This window comes from Lepidochelys kempii, chromosome 13 (assembly GCF_965140285.1).
Source record: "Lepidochelys kempii isolate rLepKem1 chromosome 13, rLepKem1.hap1, whole genome shotgun sequence".
NCBI classification, from domain to species: domain Eukaryota; kingdom Metazoa; phylum Chordata; order Testudines; family Cheloniidae; genus Lepidochelys; species Lepidochelys kempii.
In genome coordinates, this window is record NC_136392.1 from 18292199 (window position 1) to 18319493 (window position 27295).

The following is a 27295-nucleotide window of genomic DNA, read 5'->3' on the forward strand; positions in this document are numbered from 1 at the left end:
TCCACATGAAATTTCCCACACCAAAGAAGTCTAGTTATGTTTAGATAAACTTTTGCTGTGTGCTTATTCAAACCTAGGGTAAATCTCTGCTCACTCTAATACCAGGTGTTGGTCTTTGACACATGATATGGGGCCCCATGGTTTTTCAGGGGTAGGGAATTTAATTAGTTCAGGGCCTGGTTCTTGTTCTCTCTGGAGTAGAGGGGGTGAGGCGCAAGATACAATTCTTGTTTAGTCCCTTTCCCCCTCCCTGCCCTACACAAGGCTAAACACTAGACTAGCAGAACAAGTGATCACAGGAGGCAGTGCAATTAGGCCAGCTGACACTAGTGAGGACTATGATTTCATTGGCCATTCCTTCAGGTGATTGCAGTTACTAGGTGCATATTAGCACAGGTTTCAGAGTAACAGCCCTGTTAGTCTGTACTCGCAAAAAGAAAAGGAGTACTTGTGGCACCTTAGAGACTAACCAATTTATTTGAGCATAAGCTGTAGCTCAGGAAAGCTCATGCTCAAATAAATTGGTTAGTCTCTAAGGTGCCACAAGTACTCTTTTTCTTTTTGCATATTAGCACAGGCTTCCTCGTACTTTTCATTGCCCTTCCACCTGCTAGGCTTCTTCTTCAGTCCTCTGTCCCTCATGTATGTGCATGTTCAGAAAAGTTCCTACCCCAAAGCATCCCGGGGAGGAGAAAGAAGGGTGATAAATGGGAAGGGGAAGTAGACACCAAGTAGGGTAGGAAAACAGGGTGTAATGGGGGGGCAGAGTGGAACTCGGGCGTAATGGGGGGACGGGAGTGGAAGCGGAGCAGCTGAGGGAAGAGACGTCTGGGATAATGAATAGGGGAGGAAAAGCCGGCGACAATGGGGGGGAAACGGGGGGTCCTAATTCTACAGCCCCGCCCATGCCCTCTCCCCGCTGCTGCAGGCCGGCCGGGCGCTAGGCTGGGGGGCCGGGGGCGGGGATGTGGCCTCAGCACCCCGGGCGGGGAGGCAGCGCTTGGAGGAGGCGCCTTGCAACAGATGGGTAAAGCCGGCTCCTCACTGAGTCCCGCATTGGCCGGCGGCGGCGGCCGAGCGAGGCGCGTGGGAGCCCCTCGCAGGGAGGGAAGAAGGCGAGCGCGGCAGCTGTGTGGTCCTGCAGGCAGGCAGCGGCGCGGACCACCCCCAAGCCCGGCTCGGGGAGGTGAGGAGGCTGCCTGCCCCCAAGGTCCGGGGGAAGCTGGAGGTCGCTGTTCGCTGCCCTTGCTGCTGCTGTGTCCCTGAGCCGCTCGGGGCCATCGCTGGCCGTCTCTCCTCCCCCGGTGCAGTAAGTAACCTCTTCGCCTGCGGCATTGGGGCCGCAAGGGTGGGAGCGGGGTGAAGAAGTTGACGGGTCTCTCCGCGTCTGGGGACCCGGCTCTTAAACGGCTGCATTTGCCTTCTGCGTGCACTGGAGGCAGAAGAGTCAGGGCGGCTGATTCCTGTGTCCAGCGCTTAGCTGCTTCTGGCGGCGTGACCTGCAAAAACGGGGGAGCAGCAGAGCCCAGTCAGGACCCAAACCAGTGCAGTTCCTTAGGCTGCAAGAGGGTCCCCGTCAAAAGGACGCTGGCTTCTGATTGTGAAGTATCGGTGCCTGTTGTAAGTAATTATTCGCCGTTCTCTTCCTCCAGCGTGCTTAACAGAAAGGGAGGGAGGTTTCTCACATGGGGAAACTGAGATGCAGTGAAGGGACTCACCCAAGGTCACACGGCAAACCCCGGGGGTTGAGCTGGATTAGGTGCTCAGGTAGAGTAATGTGGACTGTATTGAAAACTTTGATTCCCAGTTCTGTGCTCTAACTGTTAAACCACACTGTGAGATGACTGCTGGAAGAATACATTTTTGTGAGGTAGTTTTCTTAAGCATTGTGTATAGGCATGAAACCATGGACAGAGTGCAATGCCAGTTCTGTGGCTCATCTCCTCAAGGTTTGCTCTTTTTACTGTCTGGTGGTAAGTATTAGGCTCCATAAACAGGGACACAAGCCACTGAAGAAAGAACCAATGTTTTTTCTTTCTTACTCACTATCACCAGGCATTTTAGTGCCTCTTATACTGAATGTTTTTTCCCCAAACATTTTAAAATACCCTAGAATTTAATACAACCAGGAATTCAAAGACCATTACAAATGACAATAGTTTCCTGTTGTTCATAGCTCCCTGGCCATTTGCACAGTAATTCAGACAAGCCTAAACTACAATTCCTTAATCCTGAATCTAGCTATTTTATGTCCTCAAGCTGCCAATTTCTGATCTCCTCAGTTAGCATTTACTCTTGGTATGTAACCTCGTCCTTGGCTTCGGTTTGGACCCTTGTCACATGGAAGCAAAGCTGAGCCCTACTGACGCTTGGAAGAGTGGTGTCTCCTTTTGTTGAAACTTGCTGTCATGGGCACTCAGGCCAGTTTGTGACTCTAAATGTCCAGGCTAAAGTGGCTACCTGCCAGAGCCCAAGTTAAAGATGCTATGGCTCAGTTGATGATGCTGGATGCTTCAGAGATAGGAGGAAAAAACAACACAAGACAACTGCAAAGGCTTTTAACATGAGGGAGAAAATATTCCTTTCAGATCTTCAAAGGTGGTGATGCAACACACTGGAGCATGAGATTCACTTGCCTTTTTAGCAGTCTTAGCTTGCATAATGGCCACGACTGCAAATTTCATTCTTGTCCTTAACAGAATCCAGCCATTACCCTTTATTTCATGTTGTGGGATAAAAAGCATCTAATAAGATTTCATTATATTCATTATTTTGTATACCTCAAAGTTTCCTCTGACTCCGCCCTTATTCAGGCTAAATAATCCTAGTCTACACTATATAAGAACCCCTACCCCCCCCCCAAACTTCTAACTGGCCTTTCCCTTTATCTAGTAGTAATTATTTATCTGTCACAGTAGATAGGTAAAAGATGGCTTGTACAACGAACCTTACTTTTATAATATAGAATATATTTTCATAGAATTTTGTGGAATTCTTTTAATGTATATTCTCCTTTTGTCAAAATTTCTTGAAATAATTCACACACTCCCTTTACCTAGCACTAGGGTTCTCAGGTACTTCCCATCTACATCTAGTGGGTAAAATCTGGCTCTAGAGGGTCGCATACTGTTCTCCGATCACTGCCTAGCTACTATTTGCACCTTATGGTTGGCATGTGTAACCTCAATGGTGCAAGAACAAGAGCTATTTTTGTTTTCTTATTTCTCAACTTTGCTTCCCCCAACTCCTCAGGAAGCCGTTGCTTGCACACAAAAAACAATGCCAGAGCTAGTATACAAAGAGCAGAGAAGTCACCACCATCACCTCATCAGCTTATGTTCCTGGTACAGAAGAGAATGGGCAATACAGAATGGCATGCTCATTTAAGTAAGGGCATTAAGTTACTTACAGAACCAAGGGGGAAGAGAATTTTGCTCAAGTGTGCTGGGGAAACCCATGGTTATGAAAAGTGCTCCCTGTGACTTTTAATGACTTCTACATTCTCATCTGCAGTATCTTTAATTGTAGAGATAGGAACTTTTTGAAATACGTTCATAGAAATATTCAGTTACATCAACACCAAAACATTTTGCAAAGATATCCATTTCAATTAAGGTTTTGTCAGGACAGTTTCAGGTCCCGTGTAGACTTTTTTTGCGGGGGTGGTGGAGAGAAGACTGACCTGTTTGATCTGAAAACAGACGTTTTGACACTTTAGTTTCCCAAAAACCTTCTAATGGAATGGAATGAAAATGAATTTTGAAACCGTGAAAGTTGTTGTGAAAAGGATTTGTTCTCCTGCCAGCACTACTTAATAGATTTGAAATAGTTCTTGTTTTTAAAGTGTAGCAGTTTCCAGTGTTCTTTGGTCTCCTAGTGTGCAGAAAACATAGTGTATAGAGAAACCTGCAGAGATGAGGCAGGTTTGATAAGAGAGCATTGAAGATAACTGTCAACTAATAGTCAGTCTTTGTATGGGGGGAGAAGATGTAATTTGAGGTGATTTATTTTACAATCTGAGTTGCTTAAATAAAATGTTACCCCTTGAAATTAGCTTCAGACTTGTATTGTTAGTTTCAAAACTTTTCTGCAAAGACTGATATTAAAGTTATGTAAGTCTGAACAACAATTGAGAAAAGAATTATTGCATTCACTTCTGAATAAACAGGAAGGTGTTTGCTCCTATTATAGTTTGGTAAATTAGAGATTTTATTACAATTTCTTGTAAGGAATCATGCCTAACTTCCAGTGCTCACAAAGGCACATGAAAAATCTATGCACATTTTGAGTGGTCCCAAGTGGATGCCTGTTTGGGATCCTGATCTGTGTGCACTGATGCCTACATTTATGTGTATGTTGCCATAGTCATTTGGAGCTTTGGAGACTCATCTTGTTACAAGATCACAAAATAGAATCATGTGAGTGGCACTGAAATTGTGCCCTAGATGTCAATTGAACAGCTTAACTACTCAACCCCGAATAAAACTTTTATGTACTTAAACAAACAACATCCCACCAAATATCTGGTCCAGATAAAAGTTACTTTTCATTTGCTAAGCCCCAGTGAACAGGATTTTCTGTAATGATAAATATTGATGAGCTTGCACCTCACCAGTCTGGAACAGTGGCTGGCTTCTCTGTGGGTTGGTTCTGATGTGAATTTGGTTTTGATGCCTAGCAGGAATATGTGTGAGGGGAAGAAAAATAAATAACAGTACTACAAAAGATCTAACTACAGATCCTGCTTGTAGGGAACATAAGGATAGAGGGAACTCTGTTTAAAGCAGGTTGAAAGTTATGAAGCTATTATTTGCTTATATTTTTGGTACAGCTCCCAAAAGTGTGCATGGTGCCATTGTAGTACAGATAGACAGTTCCTGCCCTGGCTTTAATCTAATTTTAATTTTTAATCTAATTTTAGACATGAACAACCAATTGGAGTAACAGAACGGTAAGTGGCAGGAGATATTAGTATATTGATGTCTCTGCACTGAAATTTCAGTTATAACCACAAAGACATTCTGTGGGAGATGCAAAGAGTCTCTAGTAACATTCTCTTGTTAGTAATGAGTTTGTTTAAATTTTGTTGCTGTTGGGGGATGAGGGGAGCAATGGAAAGAGATGGATGCTCCTTTGCTAAAAATAGGGAGCAAGAATCTCCAAAGGGAGACAGGAGTGACCATACTGCACTCGTCTCCCCAACCCACTTGCAGTGCTCCTTTGTAGAAACTCTGGGCAGTTAAGACTATATGGGTTTTAGAGTGGGGAGCAGCTGGTCTGAGTGACTTCCTGCTCTGGCCAACCGGGGATTTCCAAGTGGGAATCCATTCAGTAGTTAATATCTGTTCATTTGTACATTAACTATCCATAGCTTCCCCCCTCTGTAGGCATTCTAACCACTCTCATGAGCCAATTTGCCATGGATTAAAGGAGGGTTAATGAGAAGCAGAGTGGGGCATGCAATCTGCCTGGACTCCCCAAGATCTGTTAGGTAGGGATGAGTTTTCCCTGGGAATTCTCTGGCTCATCACAGTGAGAGTGCCACAGTCCTCTACTCGCTTTGTATGGGTACATACCCCTCCTGAAGGGGATTCCATCAGGTTCTTTGCACAGCCACCTAGGCAGAGTTCTCCCTGTATGTATGTATGCAGCTTTTTCCATAGAATGGTAGAATCGAGGCCAAAGTGATCAATAGTTCACGTTAATATGCCAGTAAGATTTTTATACTCCACATCTTTCAGCTTTATTATTGGCAACCCTCCCCAGCACAATCCGGTGGGTGGGCATGAATGGTATAAGAGGTGTGGTTGTTGTCGCAGAACTGCAGCTTGCCCCTAGGAAAGCTTTAATGCTTCAAAACCAGGAAGCACAAGATGCGGAGTTAGGGATTGGGCACTAATGTGTTTAGTCCTAAAGGACCCAATTCACTGCTGACCTGTGGTCTCTTTGCACCACTTGGTGACTTCCCCCTATTAGTTGTACAAGGTGTTTGCGGGTGGAATGGGGCAGAGGAAGGAGGTGGGGTGGATCTGAGGCAGGTGGAGGCATGATGGGATGGATCTATGATCCAGCAGTTATGTACTCCTACCATAGGCCATATGGGTCGCTGAAGCTGGGCTGTAATTTTGAACAGTCCTCAGGAGTGCTTTACTCACAGCCGGCCCTGAATAGGGGAGGAGGAGAGCCTCTCTCTCTCTGCTGTTGGTTCTGGCCCAGAGACTCAAGTGGAAGTACTCAGAGGAATGAGGGTGGTAGGATCAGGATCTTATTTTGCTAGAGCACTGAACTAAAACTCCTCTTTATCCCTTCCCTTGCACCCTGTTTCCCCCTACCCAAACTAAGTTAACATATTAATGTTGGTTTATCTCTATAACAAGGTGTGGATTTTTAATTATGGTGCTGGAATCTATTTAAAATAAGAGGACTCATAAAATGTAAATTGAGAGAAGGATTTTTTTCATAGATTTAGTTACACAGCCTCTGATCTGCATTTGAGGATAGTCATTTTGCAGGAGTGCATGAGGCTTGGGATAGGACAGAATTTGCCTCACTAGTCCTTGTATATTTGTGTTGCTATATGCTCTCCAGTGTGATTAAATATTCCACTGTCTATTGTCTCCTAGATGATACATCCACAAGCAAAGCTGTAGGTATCCCTAAACTATGATTAATTTCTTCATCATTTCAATGTCCCCCCCACCCCTCACTTAGCACATATTGGATTTAAATAAAATTGCTCACTTATCTGCCTTGCAGGTTGAGTATTGTGTGCCTACCTCCTAACTGGTTAATGGGGACCATTCATAAATGGATCTAGTATGTGTGTTTAAAATCTCATATTCTTGAAAGTGCAGCCATGGTCTGAAATATGTCTTGTCCCCAAGATTCCATTTTTTGTGTATTAGGTGTTCGTAACACCAGTGTCAAAATAAATTGTGAAGTAAAGATTTTTGGGTCAAATTCTGGCCTCCGTTTTGCACCTGCAACCCAATGATTCTGCAAGGAGGACACTGCCTGGAGCATGAAGTATAACCGAATGGCAAATTTTGCCTGTGGTGTAGCAAGTTCCTTTCTTTTCTCTCATAATTGCATAGGTATTTCTGTCAATTGTTTGTGCATACTTTTTTCTTTTTCCCCATCTTGGATCAGTTACACTGGGCAAAGAGATGCATTCCACATTGATTCCTGGAATTGTCCTAAAATGACTCCCTTTGGGTTTAATAATATCAAATTTTAGTTTTTGTATTAAGCTATCTAGTTTAACACTATTATACATTGTGATCTGCGTATTTGTTGACATATATGAACTAAACTTTAAAAGTGGAAAACTTTTTTTTTCTTTCTTCAGCTTGTTTCTTTTGCCTAAAGTCTCTTGGGGGCATGAAGATCTATATTTAAGGCATAAGGAGTAGTCACTCTTCCTTTGGAGCAAATTGAGTGTTTCTCAAGATGCAAATAGTTTCTAGATTGCTCTATGCCAGGCAGATTGTTGTTCTTTCATTAGCCTGGGGTTTGAAATCCTTTTAGTACCGCAGATCTGACTGTGCCAGGTGCATGGTATGTGCCTTGAGGTTACACTGTTGGGAAGACAGATTTGTTAATGCAGGAAAGATAAAGCTCTGTTTCATATATGGGTGGGCTGGGGTGGGTGACAAGAACAGACTAATACAAAACTAGATGGATTATCCAATGAGACATTTAGTTCCTTTGGCGCAGACTTCAATACTGGATGTCTGGAATGAAGTCAGTGGGATTCTTTCAACTTCAATGGGTGCTGGATCAAGCCCTGAATAACTGCCACCGCTCAGCAAAAGCTTTGGCGCATGAAGACTTTCCTTTGTGATTTGTGAGAAAAAATGGGTTCTGATGTATACATTTGGTCCTAAAATAATGCAGAATTTGATCCAGAATGGTTTATGTTCTTTTCAACACTATTGAGATAAACAGAATAGCGCAAGTTGTAAATTAGGATAGAATTTGGCCCTTTAAATACAAATGTCATTATTCAAGTGGGGTCGGGGAAGGAGAGGAAGCAGATATCAAGGTCACTAATTGTAACATACTACTTTAGTATCACCAACTTGTTTGTCTTACAAACAAATATATTGCAGGTATTTCTGTTAGTGATCAAGATGCTGTTCATATCCAGCTGTGAACGGTTGTTAGTTCCCATTGCTGCAAGAAAAGAGTGGGATTTTTCCTCTCTAATTTTGTGCAACAGCTAGTTGCATACATTAATAACTATACATTCCCACAGAGTTGGGTGTGCATATCATTAACATTTTTTAAATAGATGTGTTTAGTTCATTTCTTTGGGCAGAATTAAAAAGAAATTTTATTTTTCCAAACTGTTTTGTTCAGTAAATAATAAAGCCTTTGTCACAGCACTAGCAGCATTAGAATGAGGGACTTCAACAAAGATTTGGTTCTACTACATCACTCTTTGTTCCAGGTGAGAAATAGTACAAGACTTCAGGGTTTTGTGGAAAAATTACACAGTATTAATACCTAGAAAAGTTTCACAGCTGGCAAGCGTGTTTCAGATATCACTCATTATTACATGGCAATTTCCATTTGAAGCATATCTCAAAATTTGGATGGAAGGGTGAAAATACATCGCTGGCACTGGTGGTGACTTTGCAAACTTACACTTTAGCCATGTGTATCATCTGGTACATCTGTGAATTCCACTGTATCTCCAGAAAGTAAAACAGAACTAAAATATTTAGGGCTGTCAAGTGATTAAAAAAATTAATCGTGATTAATCGCACTATTAAACAATAATGGAATACCATTTATTTAAATATTTGTGTGTGTTTTCTACATTTTCAAATATATTGATTTCAATTACAACACAGAATACAAAGTGTACAGTTCTCACTTTATATTTTTGATTAAAAGTATTTGCACTGTAAAAAACTAAAATAGTATTTTTGAATTCACCTAATACAAGTACTGTAATGCAATCTCTTTACATTTGTAAGTTCAACTTTCATGATAGAATTATATACAAAAAACCTGCATTCAAAAATAAAACAATGCAAAATTTTAGAGTCTGCAAGTCCACTTTTTGTTCAGCCAATCAGTCAGACAAGTGAGAACACGCATTCTCATGGCACTGTTGTAGCTGGCATTGCAAGATATTTACTTGCCAGATACACAAAAGATTCACATGTCCCTTCGTGCTTCAATCACTGTTCCAGAAGATATGCACCCATACTGATGATGACTTCTGCTCGATAACAGTCCAAAGCAGTGCAGACAGACGCATGTTCATTTTCATTATCTGAGTCAGATGCCACCAGCAGAAAGTTGATTTTCTTTTTTGGTGGTTAGGGTTCTGTAGTTTCCGAATCAGTGTTGCTCTTAAGACTTCTGAAAGCAAGCTCCACACCTTGTCCCTCTTAGATTTTGGAAGGCACTTCAGATTCTTAAACCTTGGGTCGAGTGCTGTAGCTATCTTTAGAAATCTCACATTGGTACCTTCTTTGCGTTTTGTCAGATCTGCAGTGAAAGTATTCTTAAAATGAACAACGTGTGCTGGGTCATCATCTGAGACTGCTATAACATCAAATATATGGCAGAATGCGGGTAAAACAGAGCAGGGGACATACAATTCTGTCACAAGGAGTTCAGTCAGAAATTTAATTAAAGTTTGTTTTTTTTTAATGAGCATCATCTGCATGGAATCATGTCCTCTGGAATGGTGGCCAAAGCATGAAAGGGCATATGAATGTTTAGCATATCTGGCACATAAATACCTTGCAGTGCCAGCTACAAAAATGCCATGCAAATGTCTGTTCTCACTTTCTGGTGACATTGTAAATAAGAGAGCAACATTATCTCCCTTAAATGTGAACAAACTTGTTTGTCTTAGAGATTGGCTGAACAAGAAGTAGGACTGAGTGGACTTGTAGGGGTGGGCAAACTTTTTGGCCTGAGGGCCACATCAGCATTGCGAAACTGTATGGAGGGCCAGGTAGGAAAGGTTGTGCCTCCCCAAACAGCCTGGACCCCACCCCCTATCCAACACCCCCGTCCTGTGACTGCACTGACCCCTATCCACACCCCTGCCCCCCCCACCGAACCTCTTCCCCATCCAACCGTCCCAGGAACCCTCTGCCCCTTATCCAACCCCCCCTTCTGCCACCTTACCATGCTGCTCAGAGCAGCAGAAGCTGGCACCCCCGCCGCCTGGCTGCAGCCAGCTATGCCACCCGTGCTGCCCAGCAAGAGTGGTGTGCCATGCCACCAGTGCTTTGGCCCGTTGAGGCTGCTGGGTAGGGGGGACAACAGGGTCAGGGCAGGGGGCTAGCCTCCCCGGCAGGGAGCTCTGAGGCTGAGCATGACGGTCCCGCGGGCCATAGTTTGCCCACTTCTTCTCTAAAGATTTACATGGTTTTGTTTTTGAGCACAGTCATGTAACAAAAAAAAAAATTGACATTTGAAAGTTGCACATTCATGACAGAGATTGCACTACAATACTTGTATGAGGTGACCTGAAAAATACTATTTTTTATGATTTTTACAGTGCAAATATTTGTAAGCAAAAATATACACTTTGATTTCAATTACAACACAAAATACAACGTGTATGAAAAAGTAGAAAAATATCCAAAATATGTAATTTCAATTGGTATTCTATTATTTTAAAGTGCAATTAAAACTGTGATTAATAGCGATTAATTTTTTTGAGTTGATTGCATGAGTTAACTGTGATTAATAGACAGCCCTAAAAATATTATTCTATGATTCTGTGATCTTCCAGAGGGATATATCAGGGTTGGAAGGGACCTCACGAGGTCATCTAGTCCAACCCCCTGCTCAAAGCAGGACCAATCCCCAATTAAATCATCCCAGCCAGGGCTTTGTCAAGCCTGACCTTAAAAACTGCTAAGGAAGGAGATTCTACCACCTCCCTAGGTAACGCATTCCAGTGTTTCACCACCCTCCTAGTGAAAAAGGTTTTCCTAATATCCAACCTAAACCTCCCCCACTGCAACTTGAGACCATTACTCCTTGTCCTGTCATCTTCTACCACTGAGAATAGTCTAGAACCATCCTCTTTGGAACCACCTCTCAGGTAGTTGAAAGCAGCTATCAAATCCCCCCCCCCCCCCTCATTCTTCTCTTCTGCAGACTAAACAATCCCAGTTCCCTCAGCCTCTCCTCATAAGTCATGTGTTCCAGACCCCTAATCATTTTTGTTGCCTTTCGCTGGACTCTCTCCAATTTTTCCACATCCTTCTTGTTGTATGGGGCCCAAAACTGGACACAGTACTCCAGATGAGGCCTCACCAATGTCGAATAGAGGGGAACGATTACGTCCCTCGATCTGCTGGCTATGCCCCTACTTATACATCCCAAAATGCCATTGGCCTTCTTGGCAACAAGGGCACCCTGTTGACTCATATCCAGCTTCTCGTCCACTGTCACCCCTAGGTCCTTTTCCGCAGAACTGCTGCCTAGCCATTCGGTCCCCAGTCTGTAGCGGTGCATTGGATTCTTCCGTCCTAAGTGCAGGACCCTGCACTTATCCTTATTGAACCTCATCGGATTTCTCTTGGCCCAATCCTCCAATTTGTCTAGATGAAATGATGAAAACAATTTTGATGCAATTTACTCAAATTTTCTTATTGAGCCAAATGTTGGTAAACTGATAAAAATGGAGGCAACTACAAGAGGGCTTGATAATTAGCAGATCTAAATGATCAGGTTTTGGTCACACTAGGTACTTACCCAGTAGTCTAGATATGGAATAAAAACATCCTTTTTAATCTCATATTAATTTGCTTGTGTGAGATATTTTATGGGTTATCTTGTCTTCAGAAATCTCTGCTGGGTAACAAATTTGCAACCAGTGGAGCTCAGTTATGATGTAAGATACTGTAGCTTTTGTAGATCTTCACAGTGTGACATTAATGGTATTAGATTAGCAGCATCAGCAGTATTAACTAATTTCCTCATTGAAACCATGACATTTGTTTGGTAAAAGGATCATTAAACATATGCAAACATTCCCTGTGCCGTATAAGGTCTTTTGGCCCTGACAAATGATAAATGAGAAAATTATAGGTTGCAGGAAAATGTAAATATCATTCTTGGTAAATCTGTCCCCTGGCAAGAGAGAAATGTTCCCTTCCAAGCAGTGAAGCGTTCATTATATTCTTTTCACATCAGTGAAGAATGCCCAGACTATTTTACATATTTATACATATCTTGATTTGCCTCTTACTTTCTTTTGAGCACTGCTGTTGTATTGGGATTTGTCTTGGTTTTGTTAAGCAAGTACTCCAGCAGTGCACTGCAGAAAGAAGTACCCTGGCTTCAATTAACTCCTTCCATAATCTTTTGAGCAATCCAAGGGTCATCTCATTATGTTTTTCTTATTAACAGTCATGAGTCATTCATCAAACATGCCATTAAAGAATTACACACTGGATTAAACTGTAAACTCACATTGTGGTTACTTTTCCATCAGATGACTATACATAACTACAAACTTACGTTGATAGACACCTTTATCATGAGGAAATTTAGTTAAGTCTAGCTCCATTAAGAAAAAGTCACTATAGCTCTTTCATTTGAAAGTGTAATGTCCAGCCACTGATACATAGAATTTGCAATACCAGATCACAACATTAATGCCTCAAAATCTAGTGGTTCAAAGACACCAACATCGTAGCATTCCTGCGGTAGCTGATTGTCTAGTGCTGTCCATGGGCAGGGTTTTCTTTCTAACCTTTATAGTGATCACCTGACACCTTGAAGCATGACACAGTACTCCAGTTTAATGTCATTCAGCTCATTATAACTGCGGCTAATATTTGTGATGTTATCACATAATCAAGCATCAATTGTGATTTCTCTGATTTTTTTTTTAATACCTGCAGTTTCAAAACAACTTGAGCTGAAACTTATAAATGAAACAAAGTGATTTCATTTATAAAGTTTTCAGATGACTTCAGATACTTTTGCCAAACTCTACAGGAAAAACTGTTTTATGCAAGCAAATTTTTCAGGACGTTAATCCCTAAAACGGACCTTTATAACAATTGACACACACATCTTGGAACGGCTGAGATACTTAACTTTGCATATTAGCTACGGAGCATATTTCTCTTCCCTTCCTCCAAAATAATTATCATTGCTAACAGCATCCCCATTGTAGTGAATGTAAAAGAGGGGAGAGAACCCTAATCTTTCCAAAAGGGTACCATCAATTATATTGCCTAGAATGCCTGCCACTTCTGATCTTGATGAGCACACAGTCTTGATACTTGCTTATGTTTATCTTCTAGGATATAACTTTTTTAAGTAAGCCAGGCTTGTAGTATGCACAACTATCATGATTGATCAAAAATAGGTAATAGTGTGCTTAACTAGGTATGGACTTGCACTATCTCATGTGGTTAGCTGATCTGTGTGTGCAGTCTAGCAGGAATCCTAGGTAAATAATGCTGCCCACAACTTGTTTGAAAATGAGGAAATAGAATCATTTATCTGAGCAAGGGAACTAGGATCTTTTCTAAAAGTCCCATGAAATATTTAACTTCCAAACTGTCACTTCCTAGACTAAAGGTGATAAGGGGCTGGAAAGGAACCTCCGTTTAATATCTCCTCTAATGGTGCAACACCAATCTCCTGGTGTGGCACTGTAGCATCAGTGCTGAATTAGAGTTAAAGGAACAGGGATGAAATCCTTGCCTAACTTAGGTCAATGGCAAAACTCTCTAGACTTTGATAGAGCAGGATTTCTCCTTAGGTGACCACCAAAAATCTATCCCGAAGTTGAATTTACATATTCCTGTGCAAGAGTTAGGAGTGCTATTAACGAAGCTAGATTGGCACTTCCGTAGTTGCATGCAGAAAGTCTGTTTTGTTAGCATCTTGCATTGAAAATTCCTGATAGCATGACATTTTTAATTAAAATTTACTGTTGTCTATAATTTTTTATCTTTCTGTCAGCATCAAAGCAGTTTAAGAAACAATAGTAATATATATTTGTGGCGCGGTTGCCAGGTCCTGTACATTTTGCAAATTGTGGACTAAATTACACCCTCTTACACTTGTGCAATCCAGTGACAGGCAATAAAATTGCACTGGTATGATTAAAGGAAAAATTTAGCCCTTTATGTTGTGATTGCTTCAACACGTTTTAGAAATGCATCTATATGTGGGGTGGAACCAAATATCAGTTCTATGACTGCAACGCAACAGTATTTAATGAGGGGAAGTGAAGAACAATGTATCCATTTAAATGTTTGAGACTATAAGTTACCGGAATTCAATTACAAGAGAGTCATTATGTTTACAGAAAAGTTATTCTTTCACTAGATTTCTGCAAATAACTCTTTGTATGACTGTTCCCTTGGAGTCATTTTTAATAAATATCTTTACCTGTGCTGGTTACATAATGATGTATAATTTAATTTATTTCCAGTTACAAGCATGAAAAGGGGTTTTACACTTTGAAATTGCATATGGTTTTTACTGAATGTGACATTTGAACCCATCCTGAGTTCCTCTGCCTCAGTTGTAGCCATTTTTCTGAGAATGCCACTTCTAATTATTTTAATCCAAAGATGGAACTTCGGTGGTTATTTTTGTTATTTTATAGCATTTTAGGAGGAATGAAACTCTGGTGTTACTCCCTCCCTTTAATATGTATAAAGATAACTATTTTACAGAATTTCATGTAGATTATTCTCCTCTAAATTTTCCTTAATATTGCTATATTTAAAAAAAAATAGAAATCAAGCTTCAGAAAAAAGTGCTTAAATCGTACAGAGAACAGTAATTCTGTCTAATTCTGAGTTAGGTACTCTTAGAGAGGTTTATTTACCCATCATAATTTTAATATCAGAAATGTCTGAGCATCTAAAAATATTAGTTGAATTCAATCAATGTATTAGAAGGTTTTTTGTTTGCTTGGGTATGTTTAAATGAGGTGCCGAAGGACTGAATTCTCAATTGGAAATTCCCCCTAGCTTCCAAAGGGTGCTTTTTACCCTCATGTCATTTTTGTTGAATAAAGGAAGTATGAGGGTGACTCATTTTCATATACTGCCAAAAACACAGTATAACATTCTCTGATAATAGATTGTATTGCATGGGCAGATTTTTAATTTATTTTATTAAAGCATCCTGTTGTCGCTTACAACCTTAAAATAAGGTGATCAGTTTCTTAATTAATGATATTCTAATGTCTGATGATTGGGCGTCATGGTGGAAATTATCATTGTTTTCTTTGTCATCTGTGTGTTGAACTCTGCTTATCTGTCTGTGTCCGAGGCTGCTGGGAGCTGTAGTTTCTCTTGTCTTCACTTCTATTAACCTTGGTACATGAGCCTATCTACTTTCAGCAGAAACAGCTCTTTTCTTGAGTGTGCACTTGCAATTGGTACAGGATGCTTATGGCTTGATAGGAGATGAAGGAGAACGGCATCTCAAGATCTCTTCCTCGGGGCCTCATCTTAATACTCAATAAGAGTCTTGTCTGAATGCCAAGTAACTGGGAGTTTTGCCTGTGAGATGGAGACTGCTAGATGGAGTCCTGAAAAGTGAAGAAGAATATCATCATTGGTTTAATATAGCTAAAAGCTACATAAGGCTATGAAAAGAGCTAACTCTGGGATTTTTCATGGTCTTATTGCTGTTATGGTTAAAGTTAAGTGAGATCTTTCAACTCTAAACCGTTGCTATTTCCTTAATAATGGCAAAAACCCCTTTTTGGCTCTAATTTCTGTTTATCAAACGCTAGACAAACAGATTAATTGTAACGGATACAAAAAGATAGATGTAAAGCATAAACTATCATCTCTCCAAAGTTATTCTGACATTTATTTATTCTAAACTTTGCGGAACGATTTAGCACACTAGAGTAACTTAAAAGTCCGTTGGCATTAAACGGTTATGCTGAAAAGATGCCTTATAGGCCTACTTTTAATACTGCTGTGGCATTTAACACACATTTATGGTTTTGCAGGTAGTGGTCCTTTCAAATACACTTTAGATCTTGGTGCGGGGAACCTCTTTTTTGTTTTATAAACATTAAGTAATTGGCATATCTAGACCACTCCTCTGACGGAGCTTGAAACAGGATACAACGTGTAGCAATAATCTGGGTTTTTTTTAACCACACTTTATGGGAACAGCATCATCAACACACAAAACCCCACACATTTACTGTAACTCTCCATGAACTGATTGCCTGGAAAAGTGCAGATCTGGGGAGAGGCTTGTGTTTGAAAAGACAACTGCAAAATTTCATAAAATAAACAAGAATGTTTAGATAAAACTCAAGATTTTTTTCATTATGCAAGTGCTGTACAAACATTAGCTAATCCATCTTCACAACAACTGTGGGAGCTAAATAAACATTTTTAGCTCTATTTTACAGATGGTGATTGAAGGCATGGCGGGTAAGCCAAAATTTTTTCTAATGTGGCACCTAACTCTGTTTATAGGCCCCATTCTCCCTATGGTGAAATCCATGTGGGTGGACCCTTACCACCCACTGGGTCCCATTGTTTTCAGTGTAGCTACAAATGGGTCTGTTTGCCTGTATGCATCTGATTGCAGGATACGGGTCTAAGGCATATATGTAAAAGTGGCCTGATTTTTTCAGATGTGCTGAGCACTTCCAACTCCTGAAGTTGATGGGATGCACAAATACGTTCCTGTGGGAGTTGCAGATGCTCAGCTCCTCTGAAAAATCAGGCAACCTTACAAGTCTGGAATCTGTGGCGTGTGCCTCTCTTAAGGGCATGGAAAGGTGCCAGTGTCAGAGCTGGAACTAAGACTCAAGCGTCCTAGTTGTCAGTATTGTGCTTGGACCATGGAAAACCGTCCTCCGCAAGCTATCGTTGAAGTTAGTGAGAGACGCAAGCGCTCATCACCTTTTGGGATACGGCAGTCTCTTCTTTTTTGAAGATCCCACTTTGATAACAATATGCAGATCCGCTGCCTCTCACTTCATCCCACGTTGCAAATTTGGGACACGCAAGTCTTGCATCGCTTTCATTCCTCCATAACATCTGTCCATTTCCCCATTCCCGGTATGCTCATGGTTTGTTTTTTGTCTAGGGTGCCCCATACTTGTTGCTGTGCAGTGATTTCTTAAATAACATTAAGGCAGAAATTGCCTCTATTCATTTTAAACTTGCTTAAAATGTGAAACTGTAATGAACTTAAAATAAAATAATTAAAATAAAATCTTAAGTATGAAGTGGCCTGAGTATAGCTTGTGGAAGAAGGGCCTATATTTATCCCTTTACAGAACCTTTGAGTGTTCAGTTTGGAGAGGGAGCTCACATAATACCTAATGACAGACAACAAAGGTTGCTATACAAAAAAGAGAAATCAATAGTATGGGGAGTAGAGCTACTGGGGAATGTTATCAGGGAAGATGAAAAGAGAACTTGATGCACTGTACTCAGATCTTAAAGATGGCAGCTGACGTCATAAAGGACCATAATAGAGACAGTTGGTCTTAAACATCCTATCTCTTTTTCTTTTATTGTAAGGTTGCCGCTTACCAGCTAGCTATTTTGAGGATAATAATGACATGATGTGGTGGATGTTGACTTTCCAAGTAAGCTGTTCATTTCTCCCCCCCTCCCCATATGTTTTCACTGTTCACAGTAGAATGTTTTGTATGAATCAATTTAGAGATATTACCAACCAACTCTTCTGCTTTTCAAATAATGGCAGAATGAAAGAACTGTACAGAAAAAAATTATCTGATTTCATATTAAGAATTTACAAAATGGGATTGCTAAATATAAGTTGCTTAATAACTGTTGGATATTTTCTACAAAACCAAACATATGCATGATGGCTTAATTAAAAGAAATAACTGGAACTTAGTAATAGTTGAATGCCTCTGTATGTCTTTATTTTTAAAACACATTTACATTAATACAAATAGTGCTATTCTGTGAGCCATTTCTGCCTCACATATACCCATATAATTCCCAGTTTGCCTTACTTTTGGTCCTGTGGGTTTATGTGCAGCAGAATTTTGGTCTATGTATCTCAAAAATCTCAAGTTTTCTTTAAGTTAAGTGAGTTGTGTTCAGGTGATGATTTTTTTCTTATTATTCATATTTTAATTTGCATCAGTGGCCTTTAAATGGAGGGATATGGTATAACATTACCTGTTTCTTTATATAATTTTCCTCTTCAGCCCAGTAATGCCAATGTGCTTTCCTATTTTGCAAGGAGTGGAGATGGATATGGAGGTGGATATGTATATATTTTAGCATTTGCTAGATTAGCGAGGTAATGTAATCCAATGGATAGAGCACTGGATTGGGAGTTAGGAGACTTCGGGTGAGATCTGGGCCCCAACAAAGTCAATAGAAAAACTCCTATTAATATAATCTGGGTGAAGATTTCACTCCATTCTATTCCTTGTTTTGCCACTAAATCATGGAGTGTGACTGTCAATATATCACTTAACATCTCTCTGCTTTATCTTAAAAATGGGAACAATGACCTTCACCATATTTGCAAACATAATGTATGTTATATATGATTTTTATTTATATATAAAAATAGCATCAATACTAGATAGAATCTTTTATAAGACCATATTGTGTAGGCTTGATTATTTTGGGGATGATCTATAATGCTATTTTCACCCATCCTTGGATAGCCAGTCACAAGAATCCAGATTGATATTCAGATTTTCCTAGTAAAATTGCATCTCAGAATCTGTAGCTACCCTACAGCTGTGCCTGAAGACATTGTTCTGTAGTTTATCTTTACAATTAGTTTGAGAGTTGGTGCTAGATCACACCATCCTGCTATTCTCAGCCCTATCTCTGTTGAACAGTCCTGACCCTGGAGAGGTTTGTCTTTAGTCTGTCAGAAGGTGCAAAGTGAATGCCCTGTAACAGTTCCAGGGAATGAGCAAAGTGATAGTTGGTTCTTTCCCCCTCTTTTTTGTACGGATTCTTATATCTTGGTCTTTAGAAAGAACTACTCAACTTTTCAAATGCTAAATGGTCCAGAACTGAAAAGGAGGTGATTAATACTGACTAATACAGAAGAGTTTTTTAAGTGCAGATGATCCCTGTTAGGTTTAACCGAACATGCTTAGAGTGCTTTGCTTTTAATGTTAAGAGGCACACAGCACTTGTTTATAGCATCCCGTTATTCACCTTCACCTGGAGATTACCTTTAAATTGATTAAAAACTACAGAACAGTGCTAATGTATTTCTAGACAGGGAAAATAAGTAGAATTATGGACATGCAGCACCATGTGATTTACTGTCCCCATTTTGTGATTATAAAAAATCTTGCATCTTGAAAATTAAAAATTGTGACAGAAAACCAAAAATTTCAATGTCTATAACTCAAAGTGCAAAAAAGAGAGACATTGATAGTTCAGATTTTTTTTAAGTAATAAGGCAGAAGTTGTAATTCTACAAATAGAGTACAACCCGAATGGGTCTATTGGGAATTATTCATGTATCAAGAGGAGATGACTCTCCCACTGACGTTTGTGGTAGTTCTACTCCAGGCTTCAACAGGAGCAGATCAGGTGCTGGATCCCCTAGTCTTTAGTGACAGACAAGAACCAATGATGCTTTCCTAGGATATTCAAAGCCTGCAGGGCCTTAAACATCCACTTCTTCCTATTTAGCAACTAATTACTTCATTTCATAAAGGTTCAAGTCTCCAGTTTGGAAAAAACAATTAAAAAGGGGCTTAAGTCATACTGACATCAGTGGGTCTTAAGCAGGTACTTAAATACTTAGACGAATTGAAGTCCTACATTTTAAAACTTTGGCAGTTAGGTTGATTCTGCATTATGGCCTCCATTCAGTCAGGTACCTACCTTTAGCCACGTGAGTGGTCCCATTTACTTCAGTCAGCCTAAAGTTAGGCATATATTTTATTTCTTGCAGAGCATATATACATACATACCTGTTTTGCATGTGTCTGTGTGCAAACGAGGTCTTACATGGTCTTGCAGGTCTGCTCTTGGGTAGATCTTGCTTTGTGTATGCAGCTCCCTGGTTCTATGTGAATACGTTGGCTTCAGTTTTCAGCCAGGACTCACGTAGTTTTGCAAGAAATTTGCACCTGCCTCCTCCACTCCCCAAAAAGCACGTTGACATATTGTGCCTTCATTTTATATGCCTGCAATACGTATTGAGTGAAATTCACTATTTTGCAGAGAGCCAGTACAATGCCTACATGACACATAAGTGTGCTAAATTTCACCATTGGCAGTTTTCTGCCTAAGTCCTAATATTATCTAACTACATGATTTGCTGGGAGGCTGGTTTTCTGAAAATGCAGGTGCAGCTTGTGAGCTTGGAAAATTTGGACCTGAAACTTCTAAAGTGGAAGTCTCCACTTCCCTATGCTTTAAGCTTTGTATGATGAATAATCACATGTTCCTCTTTTTTAAATTCTTCCTGTCACTGGTATTTTAACTGAGACTTGTCTTGGGGGGTGGGGGGGTTTCACTGCCAGAAGCAGAGCTTGATGGAATGAGGAGAGACAGGCACCTGATTTTTGCGGAGATTCTAGTGTTTAAATATTTCTAAAATAATTACCACTAGACCAGATCCTCTGCTTTTTTTGTCCCATTTCTGCCACTCCTTGTGTTAACATAAGGCAGCAGGTAAGGAGACCCCTAATAAAGAAATATCCCTAGCATAGGTCTGGCATCACTAACCCAATACCAAACACCCCTCTTCCTTTTCCCCCTTCTTTCCCCCACCCCCACACTGGCAATCCAACCTAGGTGATGGTCTGGAATAGGCCGGGCTGTCTATGGGATGGGGCCAGCATGCAGTCTGCTCTGGTGATGCTGACTGGTAGAGAGACCCCTGCTGGAGCTTAAGGCTGTGCTTCCTTGCATGGGGGTCAGTTTGGCCCAGATAGTCCCAGGATCAGGTAGATGGAAAGGAGGCATAAAAGCACCGCCCACACTATTCCTTCCCCAAATGTGTTCCTGGTGCACCTAGGGATCTACTCCTCATAATTTTTTTTACTGCTAGAAGTTGGATGCTACAACTGGAAGGTCCAATAGAGCAGTTAACGACAAGGTTGCAACTAGGATAGATATCGCAAAAGCTCTTTGGGTTTTCAGAGGGGGGAAAATGGCAATAATCTGCAATGAAATCTTCTGAGTTCACTGGTTGCTGCTGGGTGCCCAACACCTCTAAAAATTGGGCCATTTATTTAGGTGCTTAAATGTGGATATAGATGCTGAACTTCAGGCACACCAGTTTGAAAATGTTGGCTTTAACTTCTTTATCTTTCTTTCCTCATATTTAAAATAGGAGTTATTACGGATTGCCTCCTGCGCCAGGGTGCCACCTGATGTACTGGGGTACCACTGAGCCCACCTGTTCCATTACCCTGGGCTTTTTTACACTCTCCTGCTGAGCCAGGCCCTTAAGCATCCTCCAGCACACACACACAGGAAGGGACACACCCAGCCACAGTAAGACACAGACACTGAATCAGCTCTGCATGGGAAGACTCCGCTAGGGAACTGCCCAGCCTGCAAGTGCACACCCCCTCTGAGTGTAAACCCACAATTGTATTGTCTTGTGCTGCACAGAGAACTGTACAGTGTAAGCTCATAAAATTCTCCCCCTCCCTCAGGGTGGAGGAAGATGTGCATGGCTTTTTGCCCCCCAGTTATTATTTCTACAAACTGGTTTTAGAGAAGACAAAAACAAGTTAGATTTTAAGTGATTATAAGGTTTAGCAAACAGATCAAAGCCGATTACCCAGCAAACGAAACAAACACTCAAGCTAAGCTTAATACTAAAGAAACTGGTTACAAGTAGTAATTTCTCATCCTAAATGTTGTTTTAGGCAGATTGCAGAGTTTCTTGAAGGCAAACTGCTCTTGCTTGCAGCTCAAAACTCCAGGTATTTTTCATAGCCCAGGCACCTTCCCAGCTCAGACTCAGTCCTTCTCCCCGTTTTGTCTTTGTTTCTTAGATGTTTCCAGCAGTCATCCTGGGTGGGGATTCTGTGAAGAACGAATCCTGATTATCTCACTCCCCAGCCTTAAATAGAATTTACATGTGGCAGGAATCCTTTGTCTTTCAGTGTGATTCCAACCCCCCTCAGTGGAAAAATACTGGTATTCTATCATGGAGTCCAGTGCCAGGTGACATGATCACATGCCCCTGCAATGTCAAAGCAGCCATGAGTCAAAGGCCGTCTGTAGCATCCCAGGAAGGTTGAAGAGTAGCATCTTCAAAGACTTACTGATTTGTCCCCAGCTAACCAGCCAGACTGGTTGCGTTTTGTTTGGTGGGAGTTCGCCAGGTGCAAACGCTTTTGTAGTACAGATGAATAGTCAATATTCCTAACTTGAGATACAAAAATGATACATACATACAAATAGGATAATCATATTCAGTAAATCATAACCTTTTCAATTATATCTCACATCACCCATCTTGCATCAAATACATCTTAGATATGGTATAATCATATTATAACAATATTTCTATGAAGAATATGGGGAGTAGTGTCACAGGAGTAATTACTACTAACCTCCCAAGAGAGGGCAATGAGGCTTATTTAAGTAATGTAATGTTTATAAAGTATTCTGAAAATAAGCAATATAATTTCCTTAATACTCCTGTAAATGCCACTCTAAAAGAAATCTTTGTTGAGTCGAAGTGACAGGTTAAAGTCCATTGACTTAAAACTGAGTTGCTCCAGATTTTCACCTGCATAACTAAAGACAGAAATGAGCCCCTTCTATCACTATAGTGAAGAAGCTAGCTAATCATTATGTAACAGATGATGTAATGTTATAATGGTTAATTATTAGACCCTCGTTTACATTCCTAAGGTTTTTTTTCCTACCAGAAATAATTGGCCATGGTAGCTTTTAACAAGTGAGTGATAGGACAGGATCCAGGCTGAAAGAGCAAGTGGGGAGAATGATAGATCTCAGAGCTCAAGGAATGTTTTTAGTACATTCAGGAATTACCTGAAGAAAGAGATAACAATGGGCTGTGCATGTTATTGCCCTCTAGAAATTAAAATTGTGAATTAACTTTTAATCTATTCAAAACCCAAAAGTATCTATGGAATGCGGAAAGAAAATGGAGGCAAGCAGAGATATGGAGGGTTCGGATTTCTGTTCTGTTACTGAAATCCGAAGTAATTTCACTGATGCTCTGAGTTAGTCTGGATTTGCAGTGAGTACAGGTTCATGCCCTGGAATACCAGCATAGGGGAGACTTGATCGTTTTATCTAATTTAGTAATTTGCCTAGAAGGCTTTGTTGTTTTCCACCCCTCCCTCCAGAAAAGGCAAAAATGTGTGTTTAACAACACATCATTCAAAGTTAAAGAAGTTCATTAGGAACGTCAATTTCCTATCCTATTGCCATAAAGTACAATATTAATTTGGCAATTCTTTAGCAGAGTTGAGTAAATAGTTTGTTGTGGGTAATTTTTATAGAAACAGGCTCTGCTACTTTCTTCTTGCTCTCGCTTGGAAGTCTTTGAGATTCCCAAACCACTCCCATTCCCTTGTGGTTTATGGAAAGTTCCTGTTCGTGGAAAACCTTAAAGGGTGGTACATCCTTCCCTGATGTGTCTCTTAGAATTTTTCATTACACCAACATGCAACAGAACCACAGGAAAAGAAAAGAAGGGTCTCCTCTTTTCCTTTTATGTTGGTTCTATTAAAATAGAAATACTGCATGAATGGCTAAACTATCATTTATATTTCAGTAGTGCCCCAAAGCCCTGATTAGGCCTTGGGCCTTATTTGTGCTAATTACTGTACTAACATTAAGGGAGACACAGTCCCATGTCATTAGGGGCTTACAGTCCAGCCTGAGTTCATATTTGCAGCATTTTTGACCGATCATTATGGAAGGAGGGAGCATGGCTTGCAACTTTGCAATCAGGTTCAGGTGGTGTGCCTGATTTCTAAAAAGGGACTATGGATTAGCATGCATAGGAGCAACAGAATCACTCTGCAGACATGTAATTGGCTAGGATACCAGGCCAAGTACTGGAATAAGGTCTGGATGCCAGGGTGTCGCTAAGCTCCCCCCCCCCACAGGGTACAGGATGTTCAAGACCTGCTGCATGTACCCACAAAGACTTTGGAGAAAGATCTGTGTATAATATAGATGATTTAGTCAATATTCCTTTACAGGCCCAAAGAGGTTGGGGTGACACTCAGGACCACTGTCTCTCTGCCCAGACCCCTTCTACATCAGTGGCCCAAATAGCCAAGTGGGGCTTCTGTGGGATTGGAGAGAGAGTGAGTGTGTGAACCCTGATGCAAAGCCCAGTAACATCAGTAAGAGTGCTTTCATTGAATAGGTTTGAATCAGGCCCCTGTTTCTAAAACTGAAGCCCCGTACAACAAATTCCAGTATTTTACAATCTGACATGCATGTTCTGATTTTAATTTTCTTTATAGCATGATCCAACCCTTGATTTTTCTCTACTTGAAAGTTTTTGTACTTTTTAAAAGCTTTGGTGCCTATTTAGACATGTTATCTGCTTTATCTTTTTAAAGTAGATATTCAGCTGTACAAATAGCTGTGATATATGTTCCTGGAATTGAATATCCTCTTACTTAAAATGTTATGTACACAGTAACTTGGTAAAATATATAAAATTTCTTAATTAAATGAAGAGCGTGCCTGATTCAAAACCCTTGTTTCACGCTGAATGTATTCTCAGGTTTGCTTCTATTTAAAAACCACTTTAACACAGATTCCTCTGGCAGTCTCTAAAAACAAATGCACTCAAAAGTATTTCATCACTGACAACAGCAAAAATGTTTCAGAAGTAAATTAATGTAATAGATTAAGAAGTAAAGGGATCATAGACGAGGATCATAGATTTAAAATTCCCTAGCTGCCCTTAAGAAGACCATAGCATCTTAAAAGTGGAAGAATGTAAAGTATAGTACTTTGTTTTTCACCACTTGTGTTGATGCATAAGGGCATTTTACACCCATTTTGTACACATATAAACAGTGACATGGGATGCCAGGCAGTGGAGAATTGGCCCCATATTGTTCTCTGTGAACGGTGTGCCATATCTTTTAAAATTCCTGATGAACAATTCCTAGGAGAAAAGAGTCCTGACCAAAATTCTGGAGAATGGTGGACTTTAGACAAGCTTGTAGCCAGTGAAATATCCAAATTCAGATGCTAATTTCTTCCTCTATGACTGGCAGATCTCAGATGTGAATCCAACATATTTGGAAACCAGAAGGAACCTGTTTTTTATAAGAGCATGTTTGAGAGAGAGAGTCTACCAGTTTTTAGATTTTCAGTTTCCCTTTTTTTTTCTTTGCATACGGGGGGCGGGGAAAAAGAGCTCTGTCTCCCCTGAGCTGGTTTGTATTGCGTAAAATAAGCTTGTTAAATCCTAGCCAATTACGATGAAATGTCTGAGCATCTGTCAGCTTCCCAGAATAATTTTATTGTGTAATCCACCATTTCACTGTTCTGACTGGCTATAGAAGTCTGACTCCTTCATTAGAAGCAATCAGATGAATCATCTTTTACGTAAGTCAAAAGTAAAATGAACGAGAAGTCATGTTTTTGTCTAAATTGGGTTTGAAACTTCCTGTCCATAAATTAAAATAATATCTCTTGGTACCGTAAAACAATGGCTAAGAGCCTCCCACTGTTAACAGCTAAAGGAGTTACTCCCTTAGTTGCATGAGCTTTTGGTCCCAGATTCACTTTCTTCTGATTAATCTTGGCAAGAGTTGTTACAATTTCACTTACAGTAGTCTTAAGAAAAGGAATTGTTCATAGTAAAATACAAGAGTTTTCATGTTGCCTTTATATTTTGTGATAATCCTCCCAAGTTTTCTTTATATAAAGTTGTCAAAGTTAAAATTTAGATGTTTGAAAAAGATGCCAGCAATTGTTTGAGAGTTGATATTGCTTTTCGATGAACTGGACTAACTTCAGATGTACTTTAAATGTGTTCCACTAAATTGTGTCCCATTTACACTAGATATAAATTTGGCCCATTATCTCTTACATGGAACTTAATCATTAGACGTTTTAGTAACCAGGTTTTAGTTAAATCAGTGCATGGGTTGATATCTTTAGTACAGAAATGTAGAATATGCAGTTTTTTTGGACAGAATCAAAATTATTTCACATGCAACATGGTTCACTGCAAGTTCATCTGAAACATTAACATTTGGGCTTTGAATTGTGTTTAAACCTCTTCACTCAGCTTTGATCTTTTGTAGCACTTTTTATCTTTCATTGTTGATAAGCTTTTCAACTTTGCCACAGAAGGGCATGCCAAGGAGTGACAAAAACCCAGGGAATTAGCTATAACATTACTTACTCTGTGGCTATTCAGCCAAGACAGGAAAAGCTACCCATTCATGCCATAATGTTTCACTAAAGATGGTGGAGTTGGCTGTATTGTACATTCTACTGACTGTAAACTACACTATCAGTTTTTATTTGCCATATAATGACCATGACCAGCAGTGGCTTCAAAACTTTTTATGTTTCTGGGCTCTTTCAGTATGCATGTTCTGTTTGACTTGGGCCAAAATTTGATCAAATTCAAGATGATGTCAAAACTCCCCTTGATACTGATACCAACATTTGGCCTACAATGGCCTATTGTTACAAAGGAAAGCATATGTCTGCTCTACATTCTCCATGGGAAATAACTTGTCATATTTTGCTTATTTCTGATACTAGTCTACTCCAAGGTGGACTGGGTAGGAAATTCAAATGTAAAAACAGAATCAGAACCACAGAAGATGGGGGAAAATACTTATCTAGTAGTGAGTCTAGGCCCCTTCAAAACAAGCTGTTGTCCATCAAAAGAGGATGTATTCAATCCCCTATTTTCCTTTACTGCCTCTGTACCATACTGTGTGTGTGCGAGAGAGAGAGAGAAATTGGCATTGGGGGCGTGGGGGGGGGTTTCCATGTTCATTGACTTTCATGGATTTCACAGAATTTAAGAACAAAAGGAACCATTAGATCATCTGGTCTGACTGCTTTGGTATTACAGGCCATTAGATTTCATCCAGTTACTCCTATATTGAACCTAATAACTTGTCTGAGTAAAGTATAACTTGTGTCTAGTTAAAGGACATCCGATGAAGTGAGCTGTAGCTCACAAAAGCTTATACTCTAATAAATTTGTTAGTCTCTAAGGTGCCACAAGTACTCCTTTTGTTTTTAGCTTCCAGAAAGACATCCAGTCTTGATATCAGTGATACCATTTCAAATTTAGTCAGTTCAACAATTCCACTGGGGATGCATGG

The 27295-nt window shown here is 40.2% G+C and overlaps 1 protein-coding gene across 1 annotated transcript in view; it reads left to right on the plus strand.

The window, feature by feature from the left end:
* Positions 1 to 1065: 1065 nt before the first annotated feature.
* Positions 1066 to 27295, plus strand: part of SULF2 (sulfatase 2) — a 248316-nt gene continuing 222086 nt past the window's right edge. Inside the window, exon 1 of the mRNA XM_073309507.2 lies at positions 1066 to 1309. The gene's annotated coding sequence lies outside the window, so the exon portion shown is untranslated. The remainder of the gene's footprint in view (positions 1310 to 27295) is intronic.